Genomic DNA, 10,584 nt, shown 5'->3' with positions numbered 1-10,584 from the left:
TTCAAACTCCAACATGATGGACACGTGGCATGCTGATGTTGCATTACTCGACAGGTGGGGCCTCATGTTCTCTCGATGTAGACCAATTATACATTCAAAATTGACCCCTAACCGTGCATGCCCCCCACACGGCGTCTATGTAATGCCAGCCAGGACTATGACAAGGTACAACTTTGAAAAGACATGGTACTACTTTTAGAACTTTTTTGTTTAACGTATTAATGCATATTTTTAGGGCTGGGCAAATCTCCCGAATCGAACCGAACGAACCGAACCCGAATCGAACAGAACCGAACCCGACGGTTCTTGTCAAATTAAATACCCGAACGGGTATCTGAATTGAGAACCGACGGGTACGGTTCGGTTCTCGGTTCTAGACCAAGACCCGAAGAACCGAATAAGAACCGAATTTTTCTAATTGTTTTTTATATTGAGTAAATCAAATTATTTTAATTTCAATTTTTTCTAAACAAATTGACAAATTAACGATTTCGAAATCCAAATTTTTGGCTCAATAATTTGTTTCATTTCTAATTTTTTAATTTTTGGCCCAATTACCCATTTTATTGTTTCATTTCTTAGCCAAGCAAAATCAAATACACTAAATAACGCTAAACACCAACACTAAAGTGCATAACGTTGTCTCGACTCTCGCACTCACTCTGCAGCCTCGTTAATATTCCAAAACCTATACAATCATTGGTCGACACTGTGACCTCCAATCGAAGCTGTGACCTTTGCCAACCGAAATCTCCTGATTGAATCGATACTGAAGTATTTTCATTTAGTGAGTGCATAATATAAAATAATGCTTGAAACAAGAATGTACTCATGAGCGCTATTTAGATATGGTCTAATGATGCCTTCATAAAATATCATTTGAAGAGGTTTATGGTTGATTCTTGATATTGATTTTGAGTAATATAGGATATTGCATCTTCTTATGAGCTAGGGAAAATTGTAGCAGCAATCCCTAACCCTTTATTTTTTGCAGATTTTACCCTAGTTATTATTTTGTGCAAGCGAAGGTCCCTAACCTTTCATAAATATGCACCTAAGGTTCATCTAAATGGAAACTATCCAAAATACCGTCAGTTGACCAGAAGAATTCCTTAAACTATTTGCTATCGCGACGGTTTTATTGAATGTTGATTCCTTAATTTTTTTCAAACAACTGACGGTATTTTGGATGATTTTCGTCCATCTAGACCCCAGATGCATATTTATGTAACGTTAGGAACCTCCGCTGACACAAAATGTAGGTTAGAATAAGTTTGTAAAAAATGAAAAGATTAGGGATCGTTGCTACAATTTTTCCTATGCGCTATAGGTTTTTTGAAGAAGGAATTGCATTTCTATGCAAATGTGTGGCACAATTTTAAAAGATTGGAGACAAACAGATGCTAAGTTGAGTACATGGATGTTATATTTATGAAAGGTTGGGGAGCTTTGATGGACTTCATCATTTTTCCCTATTATTCGTTAAATCCATTAAGAGGAATGAATAATTTGTAGGGATGGCATGCCACCACCCCACCTCACCTAGTCGTAGAGCCAGGACCCTACTGGAAAATATAATTTCTATCAAATCTCTCATTTTTTGGTATGTTCAATTTTAAATCGCAAACAAGGAGAGAAATAAGAATTAATCTTTCACTCACCTTCCGAAAATCTCAAGCAGGATGAGAGATAAGGAGGAGTCTTGCCCGCTCATGCTCCATTGCCACCCCAAATCCATCGCCTTGGGCGGATTACTTTAATCCACACAACTAGATGAGAAATTTAATTATGATATAATTTGCATCAAATATTATGTTAAGCATATGTTCGATTTAATTAAAAAAATTAATAAAATTTTAAATTAAAATTAAAAATTAATTTTAATCATATTTGTAGAATCTAGAATTTATCAATCAAACCTTTGTTTCACTTTTATCAAAATTTATTAAAAATCAAAACCAAACGGGCTAAATAAAAGTTATTCTAAATCAATCTTATTTGACTTACCAAGTGTATTATGAATATCTTACTGACAACTACTTCAATGTTTGCATCATTGCCCGAGTTTATAACGTCAGAGCCACCCAAATTAAAGGCTGTTCACCTGCATCTGCATGCAATTACGGCAGAAGGAAGAAGTCCCTGTAAAGGGTATATCTATATACTCACAACCATCAATCAGTCTCTTCTCTTGAATTCGACATGATCTGATACTAACAGCAAGCTCCATGTACATACATATAGCGATACAGATTAATATATTTGTATACATCATGATTTACACTTTGTTACATGACATTATTCAATTGGACAGTTTGAAAAAAAAAGTTTTTTTTAACGGATAAAGCTACTTGGACAGAAGATTTTGACAGAAAGTTTGACATAATTGCATGTGGAAGAAGGTAACTAGATGAAAGCTGATTGTGTTTAAAACTGTCCAATTATAGAATATCACGTAACATTATGTCAAATTTTATGTTTCTATTCCAACCAATCATTTATTGACAGCACAACAAATGTCAACAATAGTGTAATAAATGAGTGTAAAAATGGTTTTACCATATTAATGATTACATATCCTAAGCATTACCACTATTGACAAAATCCCAGGTGTACTACCCTCATTATCTCCCTGCTGCAACCAAACGATACTCTTTTCCTCAACTGTGAAAAATGCCCACATCCGTATTCTCTATACTAATCTATGGATAGTACCAAAATGGAATCTCTTTTATAACAGAAACTGCAAGTAGAACTTTGAATTTTAATCTACTTTATTCTGCATGCTGAGTTGATGGTGGTGATATCATCCCACCTAAAACGGCGCCGTCATGTATCCACTAGGGTTGTGCTGTAAAAGATTTACATTTTATGGTGTTTGTACAGTGTCTTATCATATAAATTTGGTGTTATTATCTCTAAAATATGGCTGCTGGGCAATCATAATTGCGAGACCTTAAGTCAAAATTTCCCTATAAATTGGCTCTTATTCACTTCTATCTGTCCAACTTATTGCCTGCATATTTCTGCAATTGTTAACTTAATTACTCTTTGAGACTTCTACTCTGAAATGGGGATTACTAAAGCCAAGTGCTTTCTGGTGCTTCTGGTTCTTACACTGGTGATGCTACAAGCTGCTGGTCTCTCTCTCTCTCTCTCTCTCAACACACACATTTCCGCCACACTATCTTTCGTCTTATAGAGTCCAGTCTTGTCCAATATTGCATATGAGACGGGCTTTTCTTGTAGTCTTTGAATTCTTTTAGTTTTATTATAGCATTGATAAAGCTTGTCATATTTTGCAGAGTGCAAGAACAGGAAGGAGATGGTTTTTAAGAGTGGTGGACCTGCTGCAATGTTTCCGAGCTTCAAAAATTATAATGAGATGCCTGAGGATTGGGAACTGAGGAGAGTTCCGGCCGGTCCCGACCCATTGCACCATAATGGCCACACTCCAACAAAGCCCCGGACGCCATGAAAACTAAAGTCTTCTCCCATTTTATTCAAGTTCAAAAGACAGGAAAAAAGAAAAAGAAAAACAAACAAAAATAGTCTATAAGTTGGTCTAAATATAATTTATATGTGTGTGTAGAGTAACTTTGCCCGAGTTTATAACGTCAGAGCCACCCAAATTAAAGGCTGTTCACCTGCATCTGCATGCAATTACGGCAGAAGGAAGAAGTCCCTGTAAAGGGTATATCTATATACTCACAACCATCAATCAGTCTCTTCTCTTGAATTCGACATGATCTGATACTAACAGCAAGCTCCATGTACATACATATAGCGATACAGATTAATATATTTGTATACATCATGATTTACACTTTGTTACATGACATTATTCAATTGGACAGTTTGAAAAAAAAAGTTTTTTTTAACGGATAAAGCTACTTGGACAGAAGATTTTGACAGAAAGTTTGACATAATTGCATGTGGAAGAAGGTAACTAGATGAAAGCTGATTGTGTTTAAAACTGTCCAATTATAGAATAGCACGTAACATTATGTCAAATTTTATGTTTCTATTCCAACCAATCATTTATTGACAGCACAACAAATGTCAACAATAGTGTAATAAATGAGTGTAAAAATGGTTTTACCATATTAATGATTACATATCCTAAGCATTACCACTATTGACAAAATCCCAGGTGTACTACCCTCATTATCTCCCTGCTGCAACCAAACGATACTCTTTTCCTCAACTGTGAAAAATGCCCACATCCGTATTCTCTATACTAATCTATGGATAGTACCAAAATGGAATCTCTTTTATAACAGAAACTGCAAGTAGAACTTTGAATTTTAATCTACTTTATTCTGCATGCTGAGTTGATGGTGGTGATATCATCCCACCTAAAACGGCGCCGTCATGTATCCACTAGGGTTGTGCTGTAAAAGATTTACATTTTATGGTGTTTGTACAGTGTCTTATCATATAAATTTGGTGTTATTATCTCTAAAATATGGCTGCTGGGCAATCATAATTGCGAGACCTTAAGTCAAAATTTCCCTATAAATTGGCTCTTATTCACTTCTATCTGTCCAACTTATTGCCTGCATATTTCTGCAATTGTTAACTTAATTACTCTTTGAGACTTCTACTCTGAAATGGGGATTACTAAAGCCAAGTGCTTTCTGGTGCTTCTGGTTCTTACACTGGTGATGCTACAAGCTGCTGGTCTCTCTCTCTCTCTCTCTCTCAACACACACATTTCCGCCACACTATCTTTCGTCTTATAGAGTCCAGTCTTGTCCAATATTGCATATGAGACGGGCTTTTCTTGTAGTCTTTGAATTCTTTTAGTTTTATTATAGCATTGATAAAGCTTGTCATATTTTGCAGAGTGCAAGAACAGGAAGGAGATGGTTTTTAAGAGTGGTGGACCTGCTGCAATGTTTCCGAGCTTCAAAAATTATAATGAGATGCCTGAGGATTGGGAACTGAGGAGAGTTCCGGCCGGTCCCGACCCATTGCACCATAATGGCCACACTCCAACAAAGCCCCGGACGCCATGAAAACTAAACTCTTTTTATTCAAGATCAAGAGACAGGAAAAAAGAAAAAGAAAAACAAACAAAAAAAGTCAGTCTATAAGTTGGTCTAAATATAATTTATATTTATGTGTAGAGTAACTTGGGTCCTTTGCTCCTTTCTCTGTGTAATTTTTTTTTTTTTTTTTGTCTTGGAATCTGTGGAGGACTTTCTACTGTCACATGTAAGTACCATGTAGGCTTTTTGAGGGTTTAAGGGGGCATTACGCCCCGTTTTGTCACCTGCTGTTCATGGTATTTGTTAGGGTGTACACAAACAAAAGGGAATGTTGATTAGTAGTTTATCTTTTCAACTATTTGCATGTATATTTTCCCTACCATAACATTTTTGCATTCCCATCAAGTGAAGGCCCAAGAGATTAAACTTGAGATGGTGTTAAAATATACTTTTGAAAGCATAATGACAACTGACATGAAACCACAATAAAATCAGAGTCTAATTTTGGAATTTTGTTGAACATGTTGAAATAACAGAACGCAAAGTATTCAGGAATGCATAGGCTGTAACCTTGACTTCTGGGCATTTGATCTCTCCAACCGCACAATAACAGCAGCTTATCATTCACATTGACAAGAAATATGCTCATCAATCCTATAACGGATCACTTCAAATCCAAATGCTCGTATTCTTCTCTTGCGACGATATGGTGTCTAAGCATTCCTCAATTATGAATTCCATTCGACTCAGAAATGATACATTGGGAGATTCTGTCGGGTGTTCTAATATCAATAATGTTTCGCTAATGCACAAATTAGCATAAACTGATATAAAGGAAACGAGCATTTTAGCAGGTAAATGCAACATACATTTTTATAGATAAGACTCACTTAGCGGGCATCAGCAGAAGTGAATGAATCTGCAAAACCTGATGGTTTAGAAGGAATGCTTTCTTTGCTATCTTGACTAGTACCGCTAAAATCTTGAGTAGCAGGTTCTTCTTGCCAGCCCTTCAACATTTTTGGGAGAGGTAAAGAAATGTCGAAATCAGAATACTGATCTGTTTCTTCAACTGGTTTCCATTTACCAATCAATGGAGCCAACACATTCACAACGTGTCCCATGTCAGGACGATGATTTGGGTCGCGAGCAGTGCAATGTCCAGCCAGTTCAGCTATGACGTAAATACTTTCATAAATTTCCTCTTTCGCATCAATGGCAGGATCGAGGGAAGCAACAAGACTCTCTTTGTTTGATTTTCTCTGCCAGAACCACTCGGCCAAGTATCGGCTTTCCTCAGGACGTTGCTCATCAAGTGCCACTAAACCTGTCAAAAGTTCCATCAATATCACTCCAAAACTGAAGACATCAACCTTGGTCGTAATTTTGCCTGTCACTGAAAAAACAGAAATATGAATCAGGAGGAACGAAGCAGGAGGCAACATGAAAAAGCAGAAAACATCAATAAATTAAAAAAACTGAGATTAATCATATCATATATTATGCAGGAAGCAGGAAAAGTAACGACATCAAATTGCAATTTCCCATGCCCAAAAAACATCGAAGAAATAAACAGTAGTGCAATCGAGCATTATCCGTATCAGATAATTAAAGAATATTTTCTTACCAGCATATTCAGGTGCAAGATATCCAAACGTTCCAGCCAACCTCGTTGCAACAGACCTCTCTTTGTCTGGAGCCAGTTTCACTAATCCAAAATCTGCAACTTTTGCCCGAAAATCATCATCCAAAAGAATGTTTGATGGTTTGAGATCTCGGTGTATAAAACTCTGGCGCGCTAAACTATGAAGATATTCTACCCCTCTAGCAACATCAAGAGCAATTTTAAGCCTTGTCGTCCAAGACAAAGGTTCTAGATTATGACTCTTCCAACGAAAAAGATGTCTACTCAAAGCCCCCTGAGGCATATATTCATAAACCAGAAGCCTTTCATTTTCTTCAACCGAGTACCCCAAAAGGGATACAAGATGCCGGTGTCGGACACTTGAAAGTACAGCAATTTCTGATTGGAATTCATCCAATGCTTTGTTACAAATTATCCCTGCTTGCATTCTCTTAACAGCTATTTTTGTTCCATCTTCAAATTCTCCCATGTAAACTGATCCGAAACCTCCACGTCCAAGCTCCTTTTCTTGTGTGAAATTATTGGTCACCTTGCGAAGGACTTGAACTGAAATGACCAAGTTTCCAGCCTCGATCACATGAGAATCTGCCAATCCACCACTCGTTCCACTAGTAGTAGTCATACCATTTTGAGCCTCTAAGGAAGAGTTATCCGCTACTGAAATCTTCAACGTATTACCAGGATCCGATGAATCTTTAGGATGCATTACAAAGCCAGCAGCAAACCTTTTTTTCTCCTCTCTCTTCCTAAGGCAATAGACGGTCAGAAGAAGTCCGACAAAAGTAAAAACCATAGCACCTACAGCTGTAACCACAATGACGAGTAGTTTGAAGTGTTTAGAATTTCGGGGTGGTGACGATGGAGGTAATTCATCAATAGGGACCGGTGGCAACGAAGTGTTTGATGGCGATTCAGGATTTGCAGAAGGGGGAACAGGGGAATCGGATGGTTTAGGGGATCCTTTAGGTGAATTACCAGATAATTTTGGATTACCATTAGTGATTAACTTCACACCATTTCCGAATCTCGGTAATGGTGGCTCAAAATCGTTCCCACTTATATCCAGCAATCTTAATGACCTCAACGAAGTTAAATTTACAGGAATCATGCCATCTAGATTGTTTCCTCCTAAGTGAATTTCAAGCAATGACGGTAAATTCACAAGTGAGGGACTAAGTGTACCATTAAGCCCAAGCTTTGGCAAATTTATGATAGAAACATGGTTCGTCGGGTTGCAGGTAATACCCCACCAGGGTCCTTTACATGGATCATTACCAGTCCATTGAGAAGCAAGTCTTCCCGGATAATTCACATCGTGAAGAAAGTTCAGAAGTGCAGTAACTTCAGGGGCACATTGCTCACCAGGATCAGATTGACAGAATGAATTTGACTGGTAACTAACGGTGGCAGCTTTAAACTTTGGTATTGGACCCATAAACATGTTATTGCTCAAATCCAATACTTGAAGATTCATATTGGCCAAACTTAGGGGAATCATACCAACTAGTTGATTTCTACTGAGTTTGAGTTCTCTTAAGGAAGTTAAATCCCCAATAGTAGTTGGAATCGGCCCTGTAAATTGATTTCCATGCAGCCATACCTGAGATAGACCAACCATAGACCCAATGACATCAATAGAATCGGTCATACCGCTCCCATCTTGATTATTCAACCACAGAACCTGCAACATTGAGCCCTGAAATGTCTGCGGAATGCCACCAGTTAACTTATTATAGGACAAATTTTAACAAAGTGAGTGATGACAACTTCCCAAAAAAATCAGGAACTTGCCCAACTATATTGCAACTTGAACAAGAAAAAATCACCAACTGCGAAGACTCTGCCAGATCACTAGGTATGGACCATCCACTGCTCTGGTTAAAGGGATTATTATCCAAAGCCAAAACGCGAACGTTACTAAGCCCATCGAAGAAATCAGCAGGGATAGTATCGAATTGATTAAAATCCAAGTATGCAAATTGAAGATTGGATAAACCACTAAAAGTAGGCAAATCTCCATTGAGTTTGTTGTTCTGAAGTCCAAGATTCTGAAGCTTATCCAACTGATTAAAATTCTGAGGTAAAGGTCCCTGTAGACCAAGTCCCTTAACCTGAATCTGTGTTACTCTGCCGTTTTGACAGAATACGTGAGGCCATGCAGGAGGGCCACATGGATCATTCCCTCCAGCAGGCCATTTCAAGAGCTGTGAATTTTTCAACCCATTTCTAAAATTATTCAGAACCTTGAAGTCATTTTGATTTGTGGCACCACTAACGCTTCCCAAAAGGCAAGACTCAAGCACCACCACCACCGCCACCACATTACCAATAAAGACTAATTTTCTTGGATCAAAATACATATTCATTGCATTATCTCATAACCAGATTTCCACACAGACCCATATTTCAAATTTTCCATGAAGACAAAAGAAAGAGTGCATAAACAAGAAATACAAAGAGAAAAGCTCTCAATTATCAAAAGATCCGGACAAACCTTGATTTTGTTAATGGTGCAGCCTGCATGCAAATTCAAGAATGGCTTGCAATGGGCAGTTCTGTATTTTCTTTACAAGATGGTGATAATTACAAGGAGAAAAGACACAGGAAAACCGGGATTTTTTTCATAGGTTTCAATCCTTAGCATTCGGATCAAACCTAACAGACTAATACTACTCTACTATGATTGCGGCTGTCTATCCGGCTAGCACTCACCATTTTGTTTCTCGGCTTTGATTATATGAGTACACATACACTACTCACGCTACCATGTTTGGCTTAGCTTAAAAGTTCCTTATAAGTAAATAGGTTAGGTTTTTAATTGATTAAAAAATGACAATATATGTGTCTTGACGTGGGTCTAAATTAGAGGAGCAGAGTAAAGAAGCTTTTAGTTTCTTCAATAATTCATGCTCACGGGACCTTCATGTCTCCATTTTCCTGCTTCTACACCTTCTATTATGTACTAGAAAATTTAAAGTTATATTTACGATATAATTTTAATTTGGTACGACTCTTGTTTCGTGGATAAAGAGTACCTCATCGATAGCACATGAAAAGGATAAGGTACGGTCCAATTTTATCTAGTCGATAAAATTTCATATAAAAAAGAACATGACTCATTCATTTCAATAAATCTTAGAATAATTCAATATATGGTGAGCTTGTCTTAACAGTATTTAAAGGATATTTTCTAATTTGAAATTATCAACTTTCGCTTAAAAGCTGAATTTCAGTTGAATCATACATGGGCTTACTTGCAAAAATGAACAAAATTAATAATTCGTCTAGTTTTTAATTACCAAAAATTTCCAAAACTAGTTGATAAGCATAGAATGGCTAAGTATATCGAAACTCTTTGATATATCTGAATATTATATTGACATCCCATTCGACTATGAAAACTACAAAAATCATTACGATTATCGCGTAATTGGTCGTTCGCAAGTGGAGGCTTGCATGCAAATCAAAATATGTATTTTCCTCTTCACCATTCAATGAAAAAATACATTGTTAACAAGTCTCATTATTTCATAAATGATATTATCCTTAGTCAAAGTTAGGGACATGGATAGAATTTTAGCTTGAAGTTTTTATTAAGTTATGTTTTGTTACATGAAATTTATATGGAAAAAAAAAAGATGTATAAAATGAAAATCATTCATTTGTGTTGATCCAACATTCAAAGTAAAAACGTTAAAAAATCTAAAAATAACATGCAATGCACGTTCACTGAAATTTGAATCACAAAAAATAAAAGAAAAATATTAGCACTCCACTCTACTTAAGAAGTTTTACCTTATTTTCAAAAATGATAAAAATATCCTCAAAATGAAGAAAATGGGAGTCATTGGTTAAAATAATAATTTTTATTCTTTATTCTTTTTCTAATTACAAAGAAAATTTAGTATACAAATACTTAGTACACGAACTAAATCAAATTTCTTA

The 10,584-nt window shown here is 36.5% G+C and overlaps 1 pseudogene; it reads right to left on the bottom strand.

The window, feature by feature from the left end:
* Nucleotides 1–5,413: 5,413 nt before the first annotated feature.
* On the bottom strand, nucleotides 5,414–9,443 carry LOC111412266 (annotated as a pseudogene).
* Nucleotides 9,444–10,584: the final 1,141 nt, after the last annotated feature.

This window comes from Olea europaea, chromosome 16 (genome assembly GCF_002742605.1).
Source record: "Olea europaea var. sylvestris chromosome 16, O_europaea_v1, whole genome shotgun sequence".
NCBI classification, from domain to species: Eukaryota; Viridiplantae; Streptophyta; class Magnoliopsida; order Lamiales; family Oleaceae; genus Olea; species Olea europaea.
This window is presented reverse-complemented; position numbering and strand designations above follow the sequence as displayed.